The sequence below is a fragment of the Asparagus officinalis genome, chromosome 1, assembly GCF_001876935.1.
Source record: "Asparagus officinalis chromosome 1, Aspof.V1, whole genome shotgun sequence".
NCBI lineage: Eukaryota > Viridiplantae > Streptophyta > Magnoliopsida > Asparagales > Asparagaceae > Asparagus > Asparagus officinalis.
The window spans coordinates 21,828,026-21,855,563 of NC_033794.1; the positions used below are offsets into that span (position 1 = coordinate 21,828,026).

At 31.7% G+C, this 27,538-nt stretch overlaps 1 long non-coding RNA gene across 1 annotated transcript; it reads left to right on the forward strand.

Moving 5' to 3' along the window:
- LOC109821199 lies at positions 2,164–27,532 on the forward strand. The gene is made up of 3 exons (XR_002241938.1): positions 2,164–2,406; positions 25,349–25,523; positions 27,385–27,532. It is a non-coding gene; the product is annotated as an uncharacterized LOC109821199 (long non-coding RNA).

Consider the following 27,538-nt stretch of genomic DNA (forward strand, 5'->3'; position numbering starts at 1 on the left):
AACATGGATGGGGAAAAACTCTTATGTAAAGTCTATATATTGAAGGTCCCTGTTAAATTTTGGATAATTAAGTTCATAATATTTTCCCCATTTGCGTAGTAATACTAGTTACAATACCTGGAAAAAAAATCTTCCATCAGGTGTGCTCACTCTAAGACTTAGTTGCATACATTACCTGAAAAAAATCTTCCATAAGGTGTGTTCACTCTAAGACTGTGTCTAGTCACAAAGTAGTCACTAAATGATCACTCTCACCATATGGTACGCCATGATGCCTTTTTTGGGATCACATTGTTGGACTTCCTCTAGGATTCATCTCAGGAAAAGATCAACCTGTTTGAGAGAACCATGCCTCCTCATGGAATAGTTTTGGAATCATTATTGCTGACCAAAATTTTAAGTTTGTGTGTTTTTTGTTTGAAATAGTATGTTTATCTTTCATTTAAATAGTACGTAAAACTTGTTTTTAACTTTGCATCCATCATTCATTTTTCACAATTGAGTTTGATATATTGCATAACAGGGGCCATGTGATTGCCCCAAAATAGGAAGAGGTGTGCTATTTGACCTGGCTAAAATGAGAGGGAGCTTCTAAAACAAGCACACAACATGTCATTTTCACTGTTATCTTCTGCTCAGTGGTCTTTGCACTATTTTATGTAAGTTTCTAAAATGGAAATTAACTACTTATTAATCAAGAATTCAAAAATAAACATTGTATTGCATATGCCTGGGAAATAAGGTCTACATTTAATCTTCTAATCCAATAAACGGATTCAGTTACTAAATAAAAGCACCAACCAAGAGAGGCAAATTGCTCTCTAGGATGGTTCTCCAAATTAAAGTCTATGTATGCATAGGATAACCTTATGTTTCCCCTTATAAATAACTTGTTTCGTGTTATTGCTTCCTCCTCATAAATGGACCGTCTTCAGTCTCCTTCCCTCCAGTTTCATTGAAACGTCCCTCGTGTTTGCAGAGTCGACCACCAATTTCTCATGACAAACTCCACATGGATAAATAACTCACAGCCTCTGACTCTTTATGACGTGAAAGTATTCTATATAAGATGTATAAGAAAGTTTAGGAAGAAAAAGGAAAATGTTAACCATTTTCCTTTGAAGCAGTTGGCTAGAACCTGCGTGCTGAGTATTGCCTAGAACAAGAGACTTTTTACAAAATCCAGACATCTTTCTTCGAATCTTATCTTCTGTTTTACTAGGCACATTAGAACTACATAGATTGCCTATAGACAAATAGTATTGAGTGCTTACAACTAAGTACAATGCTTTTAAATCTTTGATAATGTGAAATTGTTCTAAGTACATAGTAAAATTTGCTTACAACTAAGTACAATGCTTTTAAATCTTTGATAATGTGAAATTGTTCTAAGTACATAGTAAAATTATCAAACTATTTGTCATTTGTACAGTCGATCTTTGATAATGTGAAATTGTTCTAAGTACATAGTAAAATTATCAAACTATTTGTCATTTGTACAGTCAAGGAGACACTTCCAAACGAATGCATTTAGTAGTTTAGATCAATAGATTGCATAATTGGTGTCATCAGACTGGTAATAAATTTCAAGAGTGTGCTTCATGACCTGAGAAACTATGAGTAAACCTCGCTAAGCAAGCACAACAAATCTATGTAAAAACTAATGATTTACATAATTCTCATAGTTCAATTGGTTTGTAAAAACCCGTCGTGGGTGATCAGGGTGGTTGGAAGGTTCTAATATGGCTCACACGGTCTTGGGTTTGATTCCGAGCTGGCTATAAAAAAAAATGGTTTGAAAAACATGGTATAGATGAAAGAGTTTCTTGTAATTTACCCAAAAAATATTGCAAACAATAAACCTCTGGTTATTATTGCAAAATTGTTATATGTTTGATCAAGGCAGTGATATTAGGAGGAAAAGAAAAAAACAAAACAAATCATAACTAAGTAGCAATTCAAGGAATTAATTTAAAACAAATTATGAGAACTGGGGCAAGCAATAACAACTGTGATTCAGGTACTAATTTTAAAATAGCTTAAGAATTTGAGAACCTAAGAGCAATTTCAATGATGTGAGGGACTAATTTCAAAATAATGAAATATTTAAGGAACTAATGTCGAAAAAACCCTTAAAATTTTCTAGTTAGAGTTCCATTTAGTTTATTTTACTTCCAATTTTCTGGTTCAATCCTATTGACTTTTCATATTAATTTCTCGGTTCTTTTAAGCCCTAACAGGATATGACTTTGCAAAAACAACTCCGGGGAGGGCTTGATTCAGGACCTGGAACCTAAGTTCAAATTTCTATACGTGCCATTACCAACTTCCGATATCTCCCTTCCACTTCTTCCACAATGAAATTGAGAGCAGGCCCAAATATTCAAAGATCTGAAGCAAACTTTGGTATGTCAATGGCTTTGTCTACCTACGTTTCTCTTGTCTCTCTCTCTCTATGTTTATTACCTGTTTGATGAAATTCCTATTAGATAATCTTGCTTTTCTAGTCACTAAAAACCCGCTATTGTCTGTTTTCATGAACACAATTTAGGATCACATTCTCGTCTTCGGACAATGATTTCGTAAAAGAAACTGCAGTATCATATTAACTATATATCCATTACGTTTATATGGACGTTAATCTATTAGAGTCGGAGAAAATTTATGCGTGTTTTGAAAGACAATGTCACATGAAGGTGGACCGTCATAAAAATTCCATCTTTATCATCTAGAATTGACAACCCAGTACGCATGGTTGGTCCTTTGTAAGAGGAACCATGCATCAGCAGCAAGATCCATATTTACTCAGTTGCTAAACCAAATACTCCATCAAGAGAGACAGTGTTACACTAGGATGACCCTTCACATTAAAGTACCTGCATCAATGGACTTATCTGACATTCAACCTCCACCTATAGTCGATACACGTTAGTTCTCTCCAAAGAAAAATTCCACTTGCCACGAGATCTGTCTTCAATCTGGCCCATTTCCACAATCAGATAGAAATTTCCAAATAATTAACGTACAAACAGTTGGCTGGACCCAGCATGTTGCAGCTTTGCAAGGAGCAAGAGAAGGAAATGCTTCCGTATATGTCTCCCTCAAATGCTATCATTTCAGTACTAGCCATATGCCAATGTTTCCTCTCTTAAACAGCATACACAACTCTCCAGTTTGTCAATGGGCCACTCTATATCGTTATAAGTGGCAGTCTACACCGCTGTTTTTCTCATCACATCCCCAACCTTAGAAACTAGAAACAAAAGCATTTTCCTCTCAAAATTGTTCGTAGATCTGGATATTAGTGATGATGAACCCTAAGAAGCTCACAAAGAAGGTGTCTGCCTTGGCCAAGAGAGTGTCGTCAGCACTAAATGACACTCAAATTGAATCCAACAAAGACTACTTCATTGTATATACATCAGATGCGAAGAGGTTTACGATTCCCTTATCATACCTTGAGAGTTCTATCTTTGTAGAACTCTTCAAGATGTCTGAAGATGAGTTTGGATTGCCAAGTGACGGGCCTATCACATTGCCTTGTGATGGGGTGTTCATGGAGTTTGTTCTTTCTTTGCTCAGAAGGCGAGGGTCTAAAGCTATGGATAGAGTGTTATTGGATTCTGTATTCAAGCATCGTCAGTCTCCATGTTCTTCCCGCATTGTAGGATTTAGACCACAAGTTGTTTGTGGGTACTAAATATTTTGATTCAGATTGTGCAGTCAATTACAAATTGAATTAGTTAGACATCAATGTTAATGCCACATATTTAAGACATAACATCTAAATTTTGAAGGATTAGCGAAGTTTTTTATGTTCGTAATGCATTGAGCGAGCACTTTTTGGCATAAATTTGTAAATCTTACCCTTTTATATTGTATCTGATTAGAATTGTGAGCTCTTAAATATTGTCTGTAAGGTGTCTGAAAATCTTATCAGTCTCACGGCTATCTGATTTATTTTAAATCTTTATAGAACTATTATAGATGCATTTCTTTATGAACAAACTTAATGTGCTGATAATCTTCTATGAGGAGGTTGGGCACCCCTAAGTTGTGAGAAACATGAGCCTTAACATGGATAGGGGAAAAAGATCTTTTGTAAAATCTAAAGATTTTAGGTCCTATTGCGAGTTTGATATTTAAGTTCATTATCTTTTTCCCCATGTTCAGAGTAATACGATAGTTACTTGCAATACCTCAAAAATCTATTTAAGTTCATTATCTTTTTCCCCATGTTCAGAGTAATACGATAGTTACTTGCAATACCTCAAAAATCTATCCTCAGATATGTTAACTCTAAGACTGTGCAGAGTAATACGATAGTTACTTGCAATACCTCAAAAATCTATCCTCAGATATGTTAACTCTAAGACTGTGTCTAGTCACAAAGAAGTCACTAAACGATCATTCTCACTGTACAGTGCACCGTTAGAAAGAACCATCACTGAATAATATAGAGATCATTATTTTTTATCCAAAAATAATAATAATGTGTGTTGTTTAAATAGTATGTTTTGTTTTAACTTTGCATTCTATCATTTTTCCCCACAATTTAGTTTGATTTGCATAATTGGTGCCATCAGATTGCAAAAAATAGGAAGAATGTGATACTGACAATGGGAAATCAACTACTTAATATTCGATAATTCAAATATAAGAGTTGTATTTCATGCTCAAATTGCTTTCTAGGATGGCCTTCCAATTCGAGGTTCTGCATTTACTCATCTAATCCAATAAATGTGTTTAATTAATAAAAAAAATACCTTCCAAGAGAGGCAAATTGCTTTCTGGGATGGCCCTCCAATTTAAGGTCTATGTATACATAGCATAACCTCATGTTTTCCCTCACATATAGATTACTTCATGTTATTGCTCCCTCCTCATAAATAGATTGCCATCAATCTCCTTCCCTCCGGTTTCATTGAAACATCGCTGATGTTTCGAGAATCGATCCCCCAGTTTCTCATGACAAACGTCACATGGAGCTATAACTTACTTTCTGACACTCGATGACATGAAAATCTTCTATACAAGATGGATAACAAAGTTAGGAAGAAAAAGGATATTGTTAAATGTTTTCCCTTGAAGAAGTTGGCTGGACCTGACATGTAAATTATTGCCAAGAAGACATCTTTCTTCAAATCTCATCTTCTCTTTACTAATCACATTTGAATTTTATAGATTGCCCATAAGTAGACAGTCTCGAATGCTTGTAAATGATTTTAAATCTTTGTTGGCTTGAAAGTACATGATTGTTCTTATATATTTTATGGTGTAGTTTGAAGAATACCTTTGCAACTAGTTATGCTTTTACAACCTTGATGAGAAGGGTAGACTTCAATATTCATGCCCTTGATGGAGGAGGATGGCTTTCATGTATCCATATTTGTCACAGTACGTAGCCCACAAACATTTTTTTCTCCTTAGATTGCTTTCGAAATCGGCAAAGCATGATATGGATCTATAGTTGACTGGCTCATCAAACCTTGAAATGATAAAAATGATAAAGAAATAAGGGTTAATTACGAGTATAACACCCTTGGTATCGCTGTTTTTTAACTTACTATCCCTCTAGTTTTATTTTTGTAGATTGAACCCCTCAATGATTTTTTTGACTCTTTAACCCTTAGAGAAAGAAAGACTGTTCTTTTTTTTGACAAACAGATCCCTTGAGGGTAAAAGAGTAAAAGATTCACTTTTGGGGTCTATCTGCAGAAATAAACTAGAGAGGTTGGATGTTCAGAACAATAATACCACAAATGGTCTATCTGCAACTAACCCATAATAATAATAGAGTTAGAAAATGAAGGGAGTCTGAAGTTTCAAAGCATGAATGTATGCACTTCCATAAGAAGCACTTGTCTCGACCCGACATGTCGTAGAGTTGCAAAGAACCAGAGAAGTAACACCACTATTATCCACACACTTACTCTGGTCTTTTAAAAAGCAATTCCCCGACAAATCCAGATATCTTCCTTTAATGATCTTTCCTCATTTACTTAAAGCACGTCTATGCTTCCTCTCCTAAAGAGCATAGCAAAGTCCTCCTGCTTGACATGGGGTCACTCTCTATTTTTATAGTGTAGAAGTAGTGTAGTTATCACTACTCACTAGATGGTGAGAATCCTTAGTCTTTGTAGAAGTAGTGTAGTTATCACTACTCACTAGATGGTGAGAATCCTTAGTCTTTGTTGAAATAGTTATTCAAAGTTAGGAGTTAATTGTAATTTGCTCTAGTTAGTATTTTATTTAGTTTTAGAGGGAAGATCCTGCTTGATGCTCTCCCATGATTCTTTCCTATTTTGTATGAACAGAATCAAGTAGTTTCCTTTCTTATTTTTATTCCCTAGTTAGTTGTATATATGTAAATCTTTTCCTCTGAATTAAAAGTGAGAAAGAATTTCTCAATTTCTTCATGGTATCTGGGCATATTCTCTGAACCCTAGCAGCACCGCCCACCCTATTCTCTCTACCACCTATTCTTTCGACGGAATCCTTCTCTTGTTTCCCTCTCTTCACCTCTGATCGTATCTAAGATGACAAAATACGGAATGACATCTTCTCAAATGTCCATCACGTCGTCAGATACTACATCATCATCGGGAGGAAATATGGAGACCGCACATCATGGTGTATCTAATTCTTCGCCTGTTCTGATCACTAGTCATAAACTGAATGGCCACAACTTTCGTTAGTGGTTCCAATCAGTTATGATGTTCATCTGTGGAAAGGGCAAAGATGACTATCTCACGGGTGAGGCAACTATGCCTGCTACATCAGATCCTGGCTACAGGAAATGGAAAACAGAAAGTAATATGATCATGTTATGACTCATCAATTCCATGAACAATGACATTGGTGAGAATTTTCTGTTATTTGGGACTGCAAAAGAGATTTGGGACGCAACACGAGAGACTTACTCAAGCTCCGAAAACACCTCAGAGTTATTTCAGATCGAAACACTTCTACACGACTTTTTCCAAGGAGCCCAGTCTGTTACACGGTATTTTAATACCATCAACAGGCACTGGCATCATCTTGATCTCTTTGAAACCTTTCCATGGAAGTGCACTGAAGATACAACACCGTACAAGAAAATTGTAGAGCAGAAGAGAACATTCAAATTTCTTCTAGGACTTCATAAAGACCTAGATCAAGTTTGAAGCCGTCTCTTAGGCACAAAACCTCTACCAAGCCTTCGTGAGGCATTCTCTAAGGTCAGACGCGAAGAAAGTAGAAAGAAAGTGATGATGGGGTCATTGGAATCAACACTGGATGCATCTGCTCTTGCTGCTCGTGGATCTAACAACACAATCCCAAGTGAGACTCGGAAAAAGGGGGAGAGACCTTGGTGCGATCACTGTCATAAACTCGGCCACTATAAGGAGACGTATTGGAAGATCCATGGCAAGCCTGCTGACTGTAAATCGAGACCCAGGAATGATCGAGATAGCCATGCACATGTGGCATCTAGCACGATATATGTGATATGGTGGTGGGTCTCAACCATCGGGAATGGAGATTCTCCGGGTGTATGTCATAAGCACGCATTATGACGTGTGTAGCACTAGACCGTATTTGAATTCTCTAGGATGAGTCACCTAAGAGAGAGAGAATTCAAATTGTTACATGGTCCTTTGACTCGATGATATTATCATTTTTTATTTGATAATTTAGTATACTTTGACATGACGGTTAAGCTTGTTTAGTAAGCGCTACACAACCTGAAACATTGGGTTGCTAAATTTCATTTAGGAAAATGATGGATATCTAGATAGGATCCAATATGCTCATTATGATGAGTTAATTTATTATGCATTCCCATGAAGTTAGTAATTCCTACCGGCATGTTATTTTGAAAATATTTTTAAAAATTTACTTTCTTATAAAAATAAAATATTTTGATGTTTCAAAATAATTTTTATTTATGTTCATGGGAATTACAAATTTAGGCATGAGCAAATAGGTGAGTTGTCCTGCTTAAAAAAAATTACTTAAAATGAATGATATTGGAAGGAGGTGAATGTAAGATATTATTTAATCTCATATTATGGAAGAGCATTTATGAACAGTTGGTCGGATAGGGATTTGATTGTTAAATTAAAATTATTAATTTGATTAATAATTGGTTCTCGATATGGGACCCAATTGGTCTCACTAATGTCATTAGAAGAGGTATACATGCAATGCAATTCTATTTTTATCTTTAATTGTTATGGATAAAGTTTTTGAACAAATCTATTCTCTCTTTAATTGTTATGGATAGAGTTCTAAATAATTATAAATTGTTTAAAGTTAAAATCTCTAAGACTAGTGTAATCCTATAAATAGGGTTCATATGTAGCCTTATGAGAAGAGATTGAAAATCTTATGAAGATAATATGAAGAAATAGATTTTTGAGAACCTATCTCTCAGTATTGCTCCTCTACGGTAACGGGTGGATTTCAATTGGAGGCTTTTTCTCTTGAGGAAGCTATTTCGGATTGATCTCGGGACAGATTATTGTAGAAACTCAAAAGCGTTTCAGGTATTATCTAGTTTTTAATCAATTTGGATTAATAGTAATGATATGCTATTTCCGCTGCGTTGTATATCATGATTCTAACAATGGTATCAGAGCGGGTTTAGAATCTAATCTGTAATAATTTAATCGGATTAAATTATCTTATTTTGATCATGGTATCAGAGCGGGTTTAGAATCTAATCTGTAATAATTTAATCGGATTAAATTATCTTATTTTGATCTATTTTCAAATTATTTAATTGGATTAAATTATTAATCGGATTAAATTATCTTATTTTGATCTATTTTCAAATTATTTAATTGGATTAAATTAAAAAAATTATGATTGAAAATTTGGGTACTATTCATCAGCTGAGAGTACTGTTTATTACCGGCGACACTGTTCATCGGCTGGAAACAATGTTCATTACCGTGAACACTGTTCATCTACCGCGGTTGCTGTTCATCGGTTTACTATTCATCTCAGTTTAATTTGTTAAACTGAAATTAATTAGATTAAATTAAAAGTTTGATTAGATCAAAATATGGTGTTGTTGTTCAAGGGTTATGATTATTTGATTGGATTAAATTAAATTTTGATTAAGATCAAAATTAGAGTTCCGCACTGTTCATCGGCGAATACTGTTCGCTGGTTACTGTTCATCCGCGAAAAAAAATTCTTTGTTTTTGATAGAGATCAATTGAGGTTTTTGATATGATCATGATTATGGTTCTTTGATTAGATCAAGTATTTTAGTTATTTAATTTGATTAGATGTGATATAATTGGGTTCTTTATTAAAAAAAACATTCGCCATCGCCGACGGTGGTTGGCCACCCGCCAGACAACCCGCCACCGGCCATGGGTGGCGGCGGCGGCCCCAAACCCTAGCAAAAAAATCGTAGACCTAAAAACTTCCTTCATGGGTTGAAGGAGAAATTTAATGGGTTTACAATTCTTAATGGGTTTTGAACCTAATTCCAATAAGAAATAGGATAAGAGCTAATGGGTATTGACCCATTTCATATAAACCCAAAACCCAAAATGCTATTATGAATAGGATATATTATAACGGGTCTGACCCGCAAACAGAACCAGACCCGAACCCTATAAGATTTGAATTTTATTGTAAAATTAATTTGAGATCCCTGATTGACCCAGAAACTGTTCTGAAATCCATCAGATTCTCAAATGCACTATAAAATTAGTTATAGCTCCCTGATAAAACCAGAAACTGTTCTGAAGTTCGTGAGTATTGATGAATTGCTGTAAAATTATTATCAGACCCCTATTTGATTCAGAAACTGTTTTGAAGTCCACCAGTATTGATGAATAACTGTAAAATTAGTTACAGACCCCTGTTTGATCCAGAAATTGTTCTGAGTCTACTAGTATATTAAATTTGATGTGAAATTAGTTTCAGCACCCTGATTGATTTTGAAACTATTTTTAAGATCAATCTGAATATATAGACTAATTTTGATTAGTCCCTAGCAGTTTTAAGATCAATCTGAATATATAGACTAATTTTGATTAGTCCCTAGCAGTTGTAGAAATTGTTCTAAAGTCCATATGCATGTATAGTTTAGTTTCTTTTATTGAAAAGATTATCTAACTCTTAGTAAATTGTTAGAAATGATATTGTATCATGTATATTTCTGAAATATTGTTTGTATTATACTTGTGATATGATCATGTTGATTTTAAATTGTTTAAATTCAATAATTCATATGATTAAAGTAATACATGAAAAATTACTATAAGGTCCAGAATTGTTCTAAATTTCCTTTATTAAATAAAATAGTTTAGAATTTATCAGAAATTGACGTACTGTTGTTCTTTTCTCTCAGTTATAGTAAATAACAAAAGTTGTATAGAAGTGTAGATAGATTAATTTTTTAAGAAATATAAATCTAAATGTCTTCTATTATAGAGATATAACTTGGATAATAAATTTTTAGCTTGTCTGATGCCACAAAGGATATGGTTTGTTAAAATTTATTATCTAGTTATATCTCACATAAGGATGCCAAGTATTTTGTGTATAATGGGACCACTAGATTAAAATAGGTAGTGCCACCTGTTTTATATAAAATAGCTGGATTGATGGGTTAACACTCCATTGATGTCTTGGGGTGCTCGCTAAAATAGTGGGGCACATCTTACATCAAAGACCAAAATTTAAAGGAAAATCGTTAATTATTAATGATTAAATAGATGATTCTACCTTGTTTAATTATATTCGATCTTGAAAATCTAGAGGTATATAATTAAACTTGGATTTCCTATTCACATTTAAATAAATGCGAGAAATATTAAATGTGAAATCATTACTTAAAATATCCCTGGTAATGATTGTGCAATAATAAAATAATAACTTAAAATATTTGTGTTATTATATTCTGCTTATACATGATGACTAAATTTTGTCATTTTGATATGTTATTGAATGATTATAAATTAGATAGCCTGAACTATTGAATTGGAAAAGAAATCTATTTAATTTTCAAATGCTGAATGTTTAGCCTATGATTGTCTAAGGTGACATACCTGCTTAACCAGATGTAACTATGATAAAGATCATCAGTCATAATCCTGCTTAAAGATAATAATGATAAAGTAATGTTCATAAGATGAAAATAGATATATATTTTCATAAGATGTTTTGATATATATTGACAAATTAGATTTGTTGGAAGTTAAGATCAAAATCAAACGTTGATGTGATATTTACTTCCTAATCTCACTCCTTGTTTATTTTAACTATCGCTTTATTAGAATTGAACAAGTTGTTAAAGAAAAAGAGGAAAAAGAATATTATTAAACAGGTTTAATCCATAATGATGGATATCGAACTGGATTGTCCAGTTTTAAGAAAAGAAAATTTTCTTAAGAGAGAAATCTGAAAAGTAAAATAGGTTTCTAAACATGAAGCGAAAATTTAAATAATGAAAGTCATTAGAAAAGAAAATTGTAAAGGTTGCATTATGTCACTTAATAAAAAAATATCTTTTGCAGATAGTTCACCCATTGATTAGTAGAGTCTACTAATGTGAATGATTTTTTTATATGATGTATTCATTCTAGTTTATCTTTACATACTTACAAATTTGTTGTAAGAGTACATGAAAAGATTAACTTTGACAATGAAAATAAAAGCCATAGTTTTAGCATTGTAAATAAAAATAATAATAATAAGAAATTTGTTTCTGTTTTGAGTGGAGGGCATGAAATGAAACTTAAAGATTGTCTTAATGTTTCTTAAAGTTAGAAGAAATTTGATTTCTATTTTGTAAATTTTTTGTAGTGATTTTCTATTTTCTTGTAAAATAGAATTTCTATTAAAAGTTTAGAAATTGCTTTGTTGATAATTATGAAATTAAAACCGTTTATTTTTCATGATCGCCACGCTTAACTCATATGTAATGTTATTGGAATTGATAAATCTCTTAATATATAGATTGGATCAAGGTAATCCAACTTATCTTTGGCACAAAAATATTAGGTCATGTTAATGTTGATAAGATCAATAAATTGATAAAGAATAGTCCTTTGAATTTTCTAAATTGGAATATTTCTCAACTTGTAAATATTGTCTAAGAGACATATGACCAAACTATTTTTCTAGAATAGTGCTAAAGCTCTTGCGTACTCTTGACTTCATACATTCAGATGTATATAATTCTTTAAATGTTAAGCAATAGTTAAATATTCTTATTTTATAGCATTCATATATGATGTAATTATATATTGATGTATTTATGCGATTGCATCATAAATTAGAATGTTATTGAAGTTAAAGAGGAGTTTGACAAAAGTATCAAAGTCATCTGATTTGATCCAGATGGCAAGTTCCTATTCTTAGGAGTTTAAGAGATTTATGAACAAAATGGAATAGTTAGTACTTTGACATCTATTAATTTATCACTCCTAATTATTTGTCTGAAAGATGGAACTAAACCTTATTCGATATGGTTAGGTTTATACTGGGCATTTACATGTTCTTATTTTCTAATAGGTTATGCATTGGAGATTGCATATTATTTATTATGTAGAATTCCTGCCAAATCTTTTTCTTTCACTCCATATTAGACACGGATATGAAGAAAATTAAGTGTATAACGCTTGAAGATCTGGAGTTGTCATATTCTCATGAGAGAATTAAATATGGACAAAATGGGAGTCTAAAGTAAATAACATCGTACTAGTAGGTTATCCTAAAGAAAGTACTAGGTATTATATTGATAAACCTAGTGTAGTTTTCAGACAATAATTATTACTAGAAATGTGTTCTTTTATAAAGTCAAGCTTGATGATTAGGATTTATATAACTCAAGAAGAAAATTTGTTTTCTTTAGTGGGTGAGTTATTTAATCTAGTGGAAGAAACTTCAAATGAGTTGAAGATTGTATAAATTTAGTGGGAGCTTTAAGTAATATAGTAAATGTAGATTTACATACTAAATTTATTATTGAATACACTGATTACAATTAGGAGATCATATAGGATTTTCATCAACCGTATAGTACAGTAACCTTGTTAAAATGTATTTGATGAAAAGTAACAAGGAGAATAAAAATCCTAAAACTTACACAAAAGTCATGTTGGACATGATTTCATGTAAGAGACCTGATGTCACATTTGATGACAAACGGATATTAATTATTGAAGAATCTTTTTTTCTATTTGTAATATTATAGTCCATAAGAATCCATTTAGTCATTTTCAACGTGTTATGAATATAAGATATCAATAAATGGATTTTAAAATAACCTTCTTGAATGGATATCTTTAAGAAGATATTTACATATTATAGAATCAAGTATGTAAAATTCAAGAAGATAAAATTGATTAATTGAATCAATTAAAGTTATGAACTTAATCAATCAAACATTCATTTTGTTGAAATGATTGATCATATCCTTAAAAAGAAATAATATGTGTATAAAGAACGATAAAGTAAGTCCATTATATTCCTATCATTGCATGTTGATGACATATTGCTCATTAAGAATGATATTTTAATGTCATGATTAAAAGTATGATTTAGTTCTTTATGAAGAATTTCTTTTGACATTCTATATCGTAGATCTTAAACTCTATATAGATAGAGAAATAGATATATAGAATTGTCACAAGCTACTTATATGGATAAGATCCATAAAAGATTCAACTTAACAAGATTCCAAGAAAGGAATGGTTCCTAAACAATCACTCTTTAAGGAAATGTGCCCTAAAAAGGTTGCTATTGATCTTGTAGGTAGTTTTCAATCCAATCCTAATAATAGAAAGTCTGTTTCGGGTTATATTTATATCTTCAATAATAATAGCAGAATATGTAGTGCCATGCTAAATCATTAAAAGAAGGAATATGGATTAATGAGTTACTCCATAAGCTTAATATTATTTCTTGTAATATTATTCTTTCTCATTATTATTTGATAGTAATGGAGCTGTTGCAAGAAGCTTAGAAAGAAAAATTATCTTATTAAAGGTTAATAAGAAAAAATATGTTATGGTTTAATAGATGGCTAAGCAGATAACATTTAATGTCCTTTTATAGACCATTGTCTTAAAATGTTTTTGACAGATGGGAGTAAGGATTACATCTGATTGGATGTTAGGGCAAGTGGGAGATTGCTAGAATAGTAATAATAACTTACCCTTGAACATTCAATACATATTATGTAATAATATTGTAATGTTAATAAATTTAATTGTTGCACATAATTTGGGTATTATTTATATAATTGTTATATATATCCTTAGAAGTTATTTTGTTAGATCATGCACTGTGATGGTCACTTGCTTGGAGATATGATCTAACTTAGAAATTTCTTAAATTTGTGCTTAACCTATAACTAGTAAATGATAACTTTATTATAACAGGTTATTATGCATGACACCGATATATGTGATATGGTGGTGGGTCTCAACCATCGGGAATGGAGATTCTCCGGGTGTATGTCATAAGCACGCGTTATAATGTGTGTAGCACTAGACCGTATTTGAATTCTCTAGGATGAGTCACTTAAGAGATAGAGAATTCAAATTGTTACATGGTCCTTTGACTTGATGATATTGTCATTTTCGATTTAATAATTTAGTATGCTTTGACGTGACGGTTAAGCTTGTTTAGTAAGCGCTACACAACCTGAAACATTGGGTTGCTAAATTTCATTTAGAAAAATGATGGATGTCTAGATAGGATCCAGTATGCTCATTATGATGAGTTAATTTATTATGCATTCCCATGAAGCTATTAAATTCCTGCCGGCAGGTGGTTTTGAAAATATTTTTAAAAATTTACTTTCTTTTAAAAATAAAATATTTTGATGTTTCAAAATAATTTTTATTTATGTTCATGGGAATTACAAATTTAGGCATGAGCAAATAGATGAGTTGTCCTGCTTAAAAAAAGTTATCTAAAATAAATGATACTAGAAGGGAGTGAATGTAAGATATTATTTAATCTCATATTATGGAAGAGCTTTTATGAACAGTTGGTCTGATAGGGAGTTGATTGTTAAATTAAAATTATTAATTTGATTAATAATTGGTTCTCGATATGGGACCTAATTGGTCTCACTAATGTCATTAGAAGAGGTATACATACAATACAATCCTATTTCTATCCTTAATTGTTATGGATAAAGTTTTTGAACAAATCTATTCTATCTTTAATTGTTATGGATAGAGTTCTAAGTAATTATGAATTGTTTAAAGTTAAAATCTCTAAGACTAGTGTAATCCTATAAATAAGGTTCATATGTAGCCTTATGAGAAGAGATTGAAAATCTTATGAAGATAATATGAAGAAATAGATTTTTGAGAACCTATCTCTCAGTATTGCTCCTCTACGGTGACGGGTGGAATTCAATTGGAGGCTTTTTCTCTTGAGGAAACTATTTCAAATTGATCTCGGGACAGATTATTATAGAAACTCGGAAAGCGTTTCAGGTATTATCTAGTTTTTAATCAATTTTGATTAATAGTCATGATATGTTATTTCCACTGCGTTGTATGTCATGATTCTAACAATTGTTGGAATAATGACATACAACGCAGCGGAAAAAACATATCATGGCTATTAATCAAAATTGATTAAAAACTAGAAGAATACCTGAAACGCTTTCCGAGTTTCTACAATAATCTGTCCCGAGATCAATCCGAAATAGCTTCATCAAGAGAAAAAACCTCCAATTGAAATCCACCCGTCACCGTAGAGGAGCAATACTGAGAGATAGATTCTCAAAAATCTATTTCTTCATATTATCTTCATAAGATTTTCAATCTCATTTATCTCCTCTCATAAGGCTACATATGAACCCTATTTATAGGATTACACTAGTCTTAGAGATTTTAACTTTAAACAATTCATAATTATTTAGAAGTCTATCCAAAACAATTAAAGATAGAATAGATTTGTTCAAAAACTTTATCCATAATAATTAAGGATAGAAATAGAATTGCATCGTATGTATACCTCTTCTAATGACATTAGTGAGATCAATTGGGTCCCGTATCGAGAACCAATTATTAATCAAATCCCTATCCAACCAACTGTTCATAAAAGCTTTTCCATAATATGGGGATTAAATAATATCTTACATTCACTCCCTTCCAGTATCATTTATTTTAGACAACTCTTTTAAGCAGGACAACTCACCTATTTGCTCATCCCTAAATTTGCAATTCCCATGAACATAAATAAAAAAAATATATTGAAACATCAAAATATTTTATTTTTATAAGAAAGTAAATTTTTAAAAATATTTTCAAAACCACATGCGGGCAGGAATTTAATAGCTTCACGGGAATGCATAATAAATTAACTCATCATAATGAGCATACTAGATCCTATCTAGACATCCATCATTTTTCTAAATAAAATTTAGCAATCCAATGTTTCAGGTTGTGTAGCGCTTGCTAAACAAGGTTAACCATCACATCAAAGCATACTAAATTATCAAATCGAAAATGACAATATCATCAAGTCAAAGGAACCATGTAACAATTTGAATTCTCTATCTCTTAGGTGACTTATCCTAGAGAATTCAAATACGGTCTAGTACTACACACATCATAATGCGTGCTTATGATATACACCCAGAGAATCTCCATTCCCGATGGTTGAGACCCACCACCATATCTCATATATCGGTGTCATGCATGATAACCTGTTATAACAAAGTTATCATTTACTAGTTATAGGTTAAGCACAAATTTAAGAAATTTCTAAGTTATATCATATCTCCAAGCAAGTGACCATCACAATGGATGATCTAACAAAATAACTTCTAAGGATATATATAACAATTATATAAATAATACCCAAATTATGTGCAACAATTAAATTTATTAACATTACAATATTATTACATAATTTGTATTGGATGTACAAGGGCAATTTATTATTACTATTCCAGCAATCTCCCACTTGCTCTAACATCCAATCAGATGTAATCCTTACTCCCATCTGTCAAAAATATTTTAAGACAATGGTCTATAAAAGGACATTAAATGTTATCTGCTCAGCCATCTATTAAACCATAACATGTTTCTTCTTATTAACCTTTAATAAGATAATTTTTCTTTCTAAGCTTCTTGCAACATCTCCATTACTATCAAATAATAATGAGAAAGAAAATTATTACAAGAAATAATATTAAGCTTATGGAATAACTCATTAATCCATATTCCTTCTTTTAATGATTTAACATGGCACTACATATTCTGCTATTATTATTAATGATATAAATATAACCCGAAACAAACTTTCTATTATTAGGATTGGATTGAAAACTACTTACAAGATCAATAACAACCTTTTTGGGACACATTTTCTTAAAGAGTGATTGTTTATGTCTTATAGGAACCATTCCTTTCTTGGAATCTTGTTAAGTTGAATCTTTTATGGATCTTATCCATATAAGCAGATTGTGACAATTCTATATATATCTATTTCTCTATCTATATAGAGTTTAAGATCTACGATATAGAATGTCAAAAGAAAATCCTTCATAAAGAACTAAAGCATACTTAATCATGACATTAAAATATCATTCTTAATGAGCAATGTGTCATCAACATGTAATGATAGGAATATAATGGACTTACTTTATTATTCCTTATACACACATTATTTCTTTTTAAGGATATATATGATCAATCATTTCATCAAAATGAATGTTTGATTGATTAAGTTCATAACTTTAATTGATTCAATTAATCAATTTTATCTTCTTGAATTTTACATACTTGATTCTATAATATGTAAATATCTTCTTAAAGATATCCATTCAAGAAGGTTATTTTAAAATCCATTTATTGATATCTTATATTCATAACACGTTGAAATGACTAAATGGATCCTTATGAACTATAATATTACAATTAGAGGAAAAGATTCTTCAATAATTAATACCCGTTTGTCATCAAATATGATATCAGGTCTCTTACATGAAATCATGTCCAACATGACTTTTGTGTAAGTTTTAGGATTTTTATTCTCCTTGTTACTTTTCATCAAATATATTTTAACAAGGCTACTGTACTATACAGGTGGATGAAAATCCTGTTTGATCTCCTAATTGTAATCAGTGTATTCAACAATAAATTTAGTAAGTAAATCTCCATTTACTTTATTACTTAAAGCTCCCACTAAATTTATACAATCTTCAACTCATTTGAAGTTTCTCCCACTGGATTAAATAACTCTCCCACTAAAGAAAACAAATTTTCTTCTTGAGTTATATAAATCCTAATCATCAAGCTTGACTTTATAAAAGAACACATTTCTAGTAATAATTATTGTCTGAAAACTACACTAGGATTATCAATATAATACCTAGAACTTTCTTTAGGATAACCTACTAGTAGGATGTCATTTACCTTAGACTCCCATTTTGTTCATATTTTATTCTCTCATGAGAATATGACAACTCCAGATCTTCAAGCGTCATACACTTAATTTTCTTCATATCCATGTCTAATATGGAGTGAAAGAAAAAGATTTGGCAGGAATTCTACATAATAAATAATATGCAATCTCCAATGCATAACCTATTAGAAAATAAGAACAGGTAAATGCCCAGTATAAACCTAACCATATCGAATAAGATTTCGTTCCATCTTTCAGACAAATAATTAGGAGTGATAAATTAGTACTAACAATTCCATTTTGTTCATAAATCTCTTAAACTCCTAAGAATAGGAACTTGCCATCTGGATCAAATCAGATGACTTTGATACTTTTATCAAACTCCTCTTTAACTTCAATAACATTCTAATTTATGATGCAATCGCATAAATACATCAATATATAATTGCATCATATATGAATGCTATAAAATAAGAATATTTAACTATTGCTTTAACATTTAAATAATTATATACATCTGAATGTATGAAGTCAAGAGTATGCAAGAGCTTTAGCACTATTCTAGAAAAATAGTTTGGTCATATGTCTCTTAGACAATATTTACAAGTTAAGAAATATTCCAATTTAGAAAATTCAAAGGACTATCCTTTATCAATTTATTGATCTTATCAACATTAATATGACCTAATATTTTTGTGCCAAAGATAAGTTGGATTACCTTGATCCAATCTATATTTTAAGAGATTTATCAATTTCAATAACATTACAAAAGAGTTAAGGGTGACAATCATGAAAAATAAACGGTTTTAATTTCATAATTATCAACAAAGCAATTTCTAAACTTTTAATAGAAATTCTATTTTACAAGAAAATAAATAATCACTACTATAAAATTTAGAAAATGGAAATCAAATTTCTTCTAACTTTAAGAAACATTAAGACAATCTTTAAGTTTCATTTCATGCCTTTCACTCAAAACAAAAATAAATTTCTTATCATTATTATTTTTATTTATAATGCTGAAACTAGGGCTTTTATTTTCATTGTCAAAGTTAATCTTTTAATGTACTCTTACTACAAATTTGTAAGTATGTAAAGATAAACTAGAATGAATACATCATATATAAAAATCATTCACATTAGTAGACTGTACTAATCAATGAGTGAACTATCTTCAAAAGACATTTCTTTATTAAGTGACAAAATGCAACCTTTACAATTTTCTTTTCTAATGACTTTCATTATTTAAATTCCCGCTTCATGTTTAGAAACCTATTTTACTTTTCAGATTTCCCTCTTAAGAAAATTTTCTTTTCTTAAAACTAGACAATCCAGTTCGATATCCATCATTATGGATTTAACTTGCTTAATCATATTCTTTTCACTTTTTCTTTAACAAGTTGTTCAATTCTAATATAGTGATAGTTAAATTGAACAATGAGTGAGATTAGGAAGTAAATATCACATCACCATTTGATTTCGATCTTAACTTCCAACAAATCTAATTTGTCAATATGTATTAAAACATCTTATGAAAATATATATATGTTTTCATCTTATGAACATTACTTTTATCATTATTATCTTTAAGAAGGATTATGACTGATGATCTTTATCATCAGTTACATCTGGTGAAGCGGGTATGTCACCTTAGACAATCATAGGCCAAACATTCAGTATTTGAAAATTAAATAGATTTCTTTTCCAATTCAATAGTTCGGGCTATCTAATTTATAATCATTCAGTAACAGATCAAAATGACAAAATTTAGTCATCATGTATAAGCAGAATATAATAACACAAATATTTCAAGTTATTATTTTATTATTGCACAATCATTACCAGGGATATTTTAAGTAATGATTTCACATTTAACATTTCTCTCATTTATTTAAATGTGAACAGGAAATCCAAGTTTAATTATATACCTCCAGATTTTTAAGATCGAATATAATTAAACAAGGTAGAATCATCTATTCAATCATTAACAATTAACGATTTTCCTTTAAATTTTGGTCTTTGATGTAAGATGTGACCCATTATTTTAGCGAGCACCCCAAGACATCAATGAAGTGTTAACCCATCAATCCAGCTATTTTATATAAAACGGGTTGCACTACCTATTTTAGTCTAGTGGTCCCATTATACATAAAATACTTGGCATCCTTATGCGAGATATAACTAGATAATAAATTTTAACAAATCCTATCCTTTGTGGAATCAAATAAGCTAAAAATTTATTATCCAAGTTATATCTCTATGATGGAAGACCTTTAGATTTATATTTCTTAAAAAAAATTAATCTATCTACACTTCTATACAACTTTTGTTATTTATTATACCTGAGAGAAAATAAAAACTATCAATTTCTAATAAATTCTAAACTGTTTTATTTAATAAAGGAAATTTAGAACAATTCTGGACATTTATAGTAATTTTTCATGTATTACTTTAATCACATGAATTATTGAATTTAAACAATTTAAAATCAACATGATCATATCACAAGTATAATACAAATAATATTTCAGAAATATACATGATACAATATCATTTCTAACAATTTACTAAGAGTTAGATAATCTTTTCAATAAAAGAAACTAAACTATACATGCATATGGACTTTAGAATAATTTCTACAACTGCTAGGGACTAATCAAAAATTAGTCTATATATTCAGATGGATCTTAAAACAATTTCAAAATCAATCAGGAGGGTGAAGCTAATTTCTCATCAAAATTAATATATACTAGTAGACTCAGAACAATTTCTGGATCAAACAATGGTCTGTAACTAATTTTACAGTTATTCATCTATACTGGTGGACTTCAAAACAGTTTCTGGGTTTATCAGGGAGTTATAACTAATTTTATAACGCATTTGAGAATCTGATGGATTTCAGAATAGTTTCTGGGTCAATCAGGGATCTCAAATTAATTTTATAATAAAATTCAAATCTAATAGGGTTCGGGTCTGGTTCTGTTTGCGGGTCAGACCCGTTCAACTAAAATTTAAATCTTAATGGGTTTGGGTTCATAACCCTTAATGAAAATAAACCCAATAAGAGTTCATCTTCTTCAAAGAAGATCTAGGGTTTGGGTAGGGTTGTGGGATGACCCGCCGCCACCCTTAGCCGATCTCCGACGGTCCAACTCGCTGGTGTTGCCTTTTTTTTAATGAGATCAAATCTCAACTAGGTCACATTTAATCAAATTAAAATAACCAAAATACATTATCTAATCAAAGAACCATAATCATGATCATATCAAAAACTTCAATTGATCTCTATCAAAAAATAAAAAAAATTTCTCGGATAAACAATAACCCATGAACAGTATTCGCCGATGAACAGTGCCGACCCCTAATTTTGATCCTAATCAAAATTTAATTTAATCCAATCAAATAATCATAACCCTTGAACAACAACACCATATTTTGATCTAATCAAACTTGTAATTTACTCTAATTAATTTCAGTTTAACAAATTAAACTGAGATGAATAGTAACCCGATGAACAGTAACCACTATAGATGAACAGCGTTCCCGGCTGATGATCAGTGTTCCCAGAAGATAAATAGTACTGCCTGAAATGAACAATATTCTCAGCCGATGAACAGTACCCAAAATTTTCAATCAAAATTTTTTAATTTAATCCAATTAAATTATTACAGATTAGATTCTAAACCCGCTCTGATACCATCTGTTGGAATCATGACATACAACGCCGCGAAAAAAACATATCATGACTATTAATCAAAATTGATTAAAAACTAGAAGAATTCCTGAAACGCTTTCTGAGTTTCTACAATAATCTGTTCCGAGATCAATCCGAAATAGCTTCCTCAAGAGAAAAAACCTCCAATTGAAATCCACCTGTCACCGTAGAGGAGCAATACTGAGAGATAGGTTCTCAAAAATCTATTTCTTCATATTATCTTCATAAGATTTTCAATCTCATCTATCTCCTCTCATAAGGCTACATATGAACCCTATTTATAGGATTACACTAGTCTTAGATATTTTAACTTTAAACAATTCATAACTATTTAGAACTCTATCCATAACAATTAAAGATAGAATAGATTTGTTCAAAAACTTTATCCATAACAATTAAGGATAGAAATATAATTGCATTGTATGTATACCTCTTCTAATGACATTAGTGAGACCAATTGGGTCCCATATCGAGAACCAATTATTAATCAAATTAATAATTTTAATTTAACAATCAAATCCCTATCCGACCAACTGTTCATAAAAGCTCTTCCATAATATGAGATTAAATAATATCTTACATTCACTCCCTGCCAGTATTATTTCTTTTAGGCAACTCTTTTAAGAAGGACAACTCACCTATTTTCTCATGCCTAAATTTGTAATTCCCATGAACATAAATAAAAAAACATTTTGAAACATCAAAATATTTTATTTTTATAAGAAAGTAAATTTTTAAAAATATTTTTAAAACCATCTGCCGGCAGGAATTTAATAGTTTCACGGGAATGCATAATAAATTAACTCGTCATAATGAGCATACTGGATTCTATCTAGACATCTATCATTTTCCTAAATGAAATTTAGCAACCCAATGTTTCAAGTTGTGTAGCGCTTGCTAAATAAACTTAACCATCACATCAAAGCATACTAAATTATCAAATCGAAAATGACAATATCATCAAGTCAAAGGGACCATGTAACAATTTGAATTCTCTATCTCTTAGGTGACTCATCCTAGAGAATTCAAATACGGCCGAGTAGCTTGTAGAAGCCGGAGAAAATAAAAAAATTAAATATGAAAACAAAATATATTCAAGATGGTTGGTCGTAAAGAAACGACGATATCTCTCAATCCGGAAGGCGAAATTTAACGTATAATATATGAAAATCGCCTATCTCGATGAGACGAAGACATCTGTGGAGACAGATTTTTGATTGGACATTGATACCAGCATCGATGCTAGCATCGATGCTGGTATCGATACCTACGTCATTTTGTTATAGATCAAAGGCTAAAATTTTGTTTGTTTTGGATAAGATTTCAATCTAATGGCAAATTGCTTGTAGAAGCCGAGTCAAAGGGACATTGTATTGCATATGCCTGGGAAATAAGGTCTGCATTTAATCTTCTAATCCAATAAACGGATTCAGTTACTAAATAAAAGCACCAACCAAGAGAGGCAAATTGCTCTCTAGGATGGTTCTCCAAATTAAAGTCTATGTATATATAGGATAACCTTATGTTTCCCCTTATAAATAACTTGCTTCGTGTTATTGCTTCCTCCTCATAAATGGACCGTCTTCAGTCTCCTTCCCTCCAGTTTCATTGAAACGACCCTCGTATTTGCAGAGTCGACCACCAATTTCTCATGACAAACTCCACATGGATAAATAACTCACAGTCTCTGACTCTTTATGACGAGAAAGTATTCTATATAAGATGTATAAGAAAGTTAGGAAGAAAAAGGATAATGTTAAACATTTTCCTTTGAAGCAGTTGGCTAGACCCTGCGTTTTGAGTATTGCCTAGAACAAGAGACTTTTTACAAAATCCAGACATCTTTCTTCGAATCTTATCTTCTGTTTTACTAAGCACATTGGAACTACATAGATTGCCTATAGACAAATAGTATTGACTGCTTACAACTAAGTACAATGCTTTTAAATCTTTGATAATGTGAAATTGTTCTAAGTACATAGTAAAATTATCAAACTATTTGTCATTTGTACAGTCGAGGAGACACTTCCAAACGAATGCATTTTGTAGTTTCGATCAATAGATTGCATAATTGGTGTAATCAGACTGGTAATAAATTTCAAGAGTGTGCTTCATGACCTGACAAACTATGAGTAAACCTCGCTAAGCAAGCACAACAAATCTATGTAAAAACTAATGATTTACATAATTCTCTTAGTTCAATTGGTTCGACAAAACTGTCGTGGGTGATCAGGGTGGTTGGAAGGTTCTAATATGGCTCCCACGGTCTTGGGTTTGATTCCTGGCTGGCTATAAAAAAAAATGGTTTGAAAAACATGGTATAGATGAAAGAGTTTCTTGTAATTTACCCAAAAAATATTACAAACAATAAACCTCTGGTTATTATTGCAAAATTGTTATATGTTTGATCAGGGCAGTGATATTAGGAGGAAAAGAAAAAAACAAAACAAATCATAACTAAGTAGCAATTCAAGGAATTAATTTGAAACAAATTATGAGAACTGGGGCAAGCAATAGCAACTGTGATTTAGGGACTAATTTTAAAATAACTTAAGAATTTGATGACCTAAGAGCAATTTCAATGATGTGAGGGACTAATTTCAAAATAATGAAATATTTAAGGAACTAATGTCGAAAAAACCCTTAAATTTTTCTTGTTTGATTTCCATTTAGGGCCTGTTTGTTTGCACAGAAGTAATTGTGAAGGAGCTGAAGTAAAAGAAGTAAAAGCTATTTCTGCTATTTCCATGCAAAAAAGTGTGTTTGGTTCTCTGAAAAACTTACTTCTAATACTTCCCTAAATGCTTATGTGGCACCTACGTGTCATCCTTACTTCCAAAATATTTTTCCAATCCTCAATACTCAGAAGTAGCTCGGAAGTAGTTGAAATGCATATTAATTAGGACATAAATAAAATTTTTATTAATATTTCCTTTATTAGTTACTTCTAACAACTTTTCATTGATAAAATTACTTCATAGTAATATTTTCAAATGTTATCCAAACAAAAAAGTAAATGAAGAGGAAGAAGTTTTACTTCTATTACTTCTAAAAATATATGAAACAAACAAAAAAAAATGCTATTTCCACTACTTCCTACTTCATAGCTTTGAAAGTTACTTCTATAACCTACTTCTTACTTCTAATACTTCCATTATCCAAACGGGCCCTTAGTTTATTTTACTTCCAATTTTCTGGTTCAATTCTATTGACTTTTCATATTAATTTCTCGGTTCTTTTAAGCCCTAACAGGATATGACTTTGCAAAAACAATTCCGGGGAGGGCTTGATTCAGGACCTGGAACCTAAGTTCAAATTTCTATACGTGCCATTACCAACTTCCGATATCGCCCTTCCACTTCTTCCACAATGAAATTGAGAGTAGGCCCAAATATTCAAAGATCTGAAGCAAACTTTGGTATGTCATTGGCTATGTCTACCTACGTTTCTCTTGTCTCCCTCTTTCTATGTTTATTACCTGTTTGATGAAATTCCTATTAGATAATCTTGCTTTTCTAGTCACTAAAAACCCGTTGTTGTCTGTCATGAACACAATTTAGGATCACATTCTCGTCTTCGGACAATGATTTCGTAAAAGAAACTGTAGTATCATATTAATTATATATCCATTACGTTTATATGGACGTTAATCTATTAGAGTCGGAGAAAATTTATGTGTGTTTTGAAAGACAATGTCACATGAAGGTGGACCATCATAATTCCTTCTTTATCATCTAGAATTAACAACCCAGTACACATGGTTGGTCCTTTGTAGGAGGAACCATGCATCAGCAGCAAGATCCGTATTTACTCAGTTGCTAAGCCAAATACTACATCAAGAGAGACAGTGTTACACTAGGATGACCCTTCACATTAAAGTACCTGCATCAATAGACTTATCTGACATTCAACCTCCACCTATAGTCGATACACATTAATTCTCTCCAAAGAAAAAATTCCACTTGCCACGAGATCTGTCTTCAATCCGGCCCATTTCCATAATAAGATAGAAATTTCCAAATAATTAACGTACAAACAGTTGGCTGGACCCAGCATGTTGCAGCTTTGCAAGGAGCAAGAGAAGGAAATGCTTTGGTATATGTCTCCCTCAAATGCTATCATTTCAGTACTAGCCATTTGCCAATGTTTCCTCTCCTAAACAGCATACACAACTCTCCAGCTTGTCAATGGACCACTCTATATCGTTATAAGTAGCAGTCTACACCACTATTTTTCTCATCACATCCCCAACCTTAGAAACTAGAAACAAAAGCATTTTCCTCTCAAAATTTTCCGTTGATCTGGATATTAGTGATGATGAACCCTAAGAAGCTCACAAAGAAGGTGTCTGCCTTGGCCAAGAGAGTGTCGTCAGCACTAAATGACACTCAAATTGAATCCAACAAAGGCTACTTCATTGTATATACATCAGATACGAAGAGGTTTACGATTCCCTTATCATACCTTGAGAGTTCTATCTTTGTAGAACTCTTCAAGATGTCTGAAGATGAGTTTGGATTGCCAAGTGACGGGCCTATCACGTTGCCTTGTGATGGGGTGTTCATGGAGTTTGTTCTTTCTTTGCTCAGAAGGCGAGGGTCTAAAGCTATGGATAGAGTGTTATTGGATTCTGTATTCAAGCATCGTCAGTCTCCATGTTCTTCCCGCGTTGTAGGATTTAGACCACAAGTTGTTTGTGGGTACTAAATATTTTGATTCAGATTGTGCAGTCAATTACAAATTGAATTAGTTAGATATCAATGTTAATGCCACAAATTTACGACAAAACATCTAAATTTTGAAGAATTAGCGAAGTTTTTTATGTTTGTAATGCATTGAGCCAGCACTTTTTGACATAAATTTGTAAATCTTACCCTTTTATATTGTATTTGATTAGAATTGTGAGCTCTTAAATATTGTCTGTAAGGTGTTTGAAAATCTTATCAGTCTCATGGCTATCTGATTTATTTTAAATCTTTATTGAACTATTGATTCATTTCTTTATGAACAAACTTAATGTGCTGATAATCTTCTATGAGGAGGATGGGTGCCCCTAAGTTGTGAGAAACATAAGCCTTAACACGGATAGGGGGAAAATATCTTTTGTAAAATCTAAAGATTTTAGGTCCTATTGCGAGTTTGATAATTAAGTTCATTATCTTTTTCCCCATGTTCAGAGTAATACGATAGTTACTTGCAATACCTCAAAAATCTATCCTCAGATATGTTAACTCTAAGACTGTATTGTTGGATTTGGGTGTGGATCCAAACCTCCACAGGCGAGGAGCTTCAGGCGAGCTCCTCAGGCGAGCTCGAGCGTGGCGCGGGCGAGGGCGATATCCGAAGGCAAGTTCGGAGATCTGCAGGTGAGGTCGACGCAGCTGCAGGCGAGCTCGCGACCTTCAGGCGAGCTTGAGGAAACCCGCAGGCGAG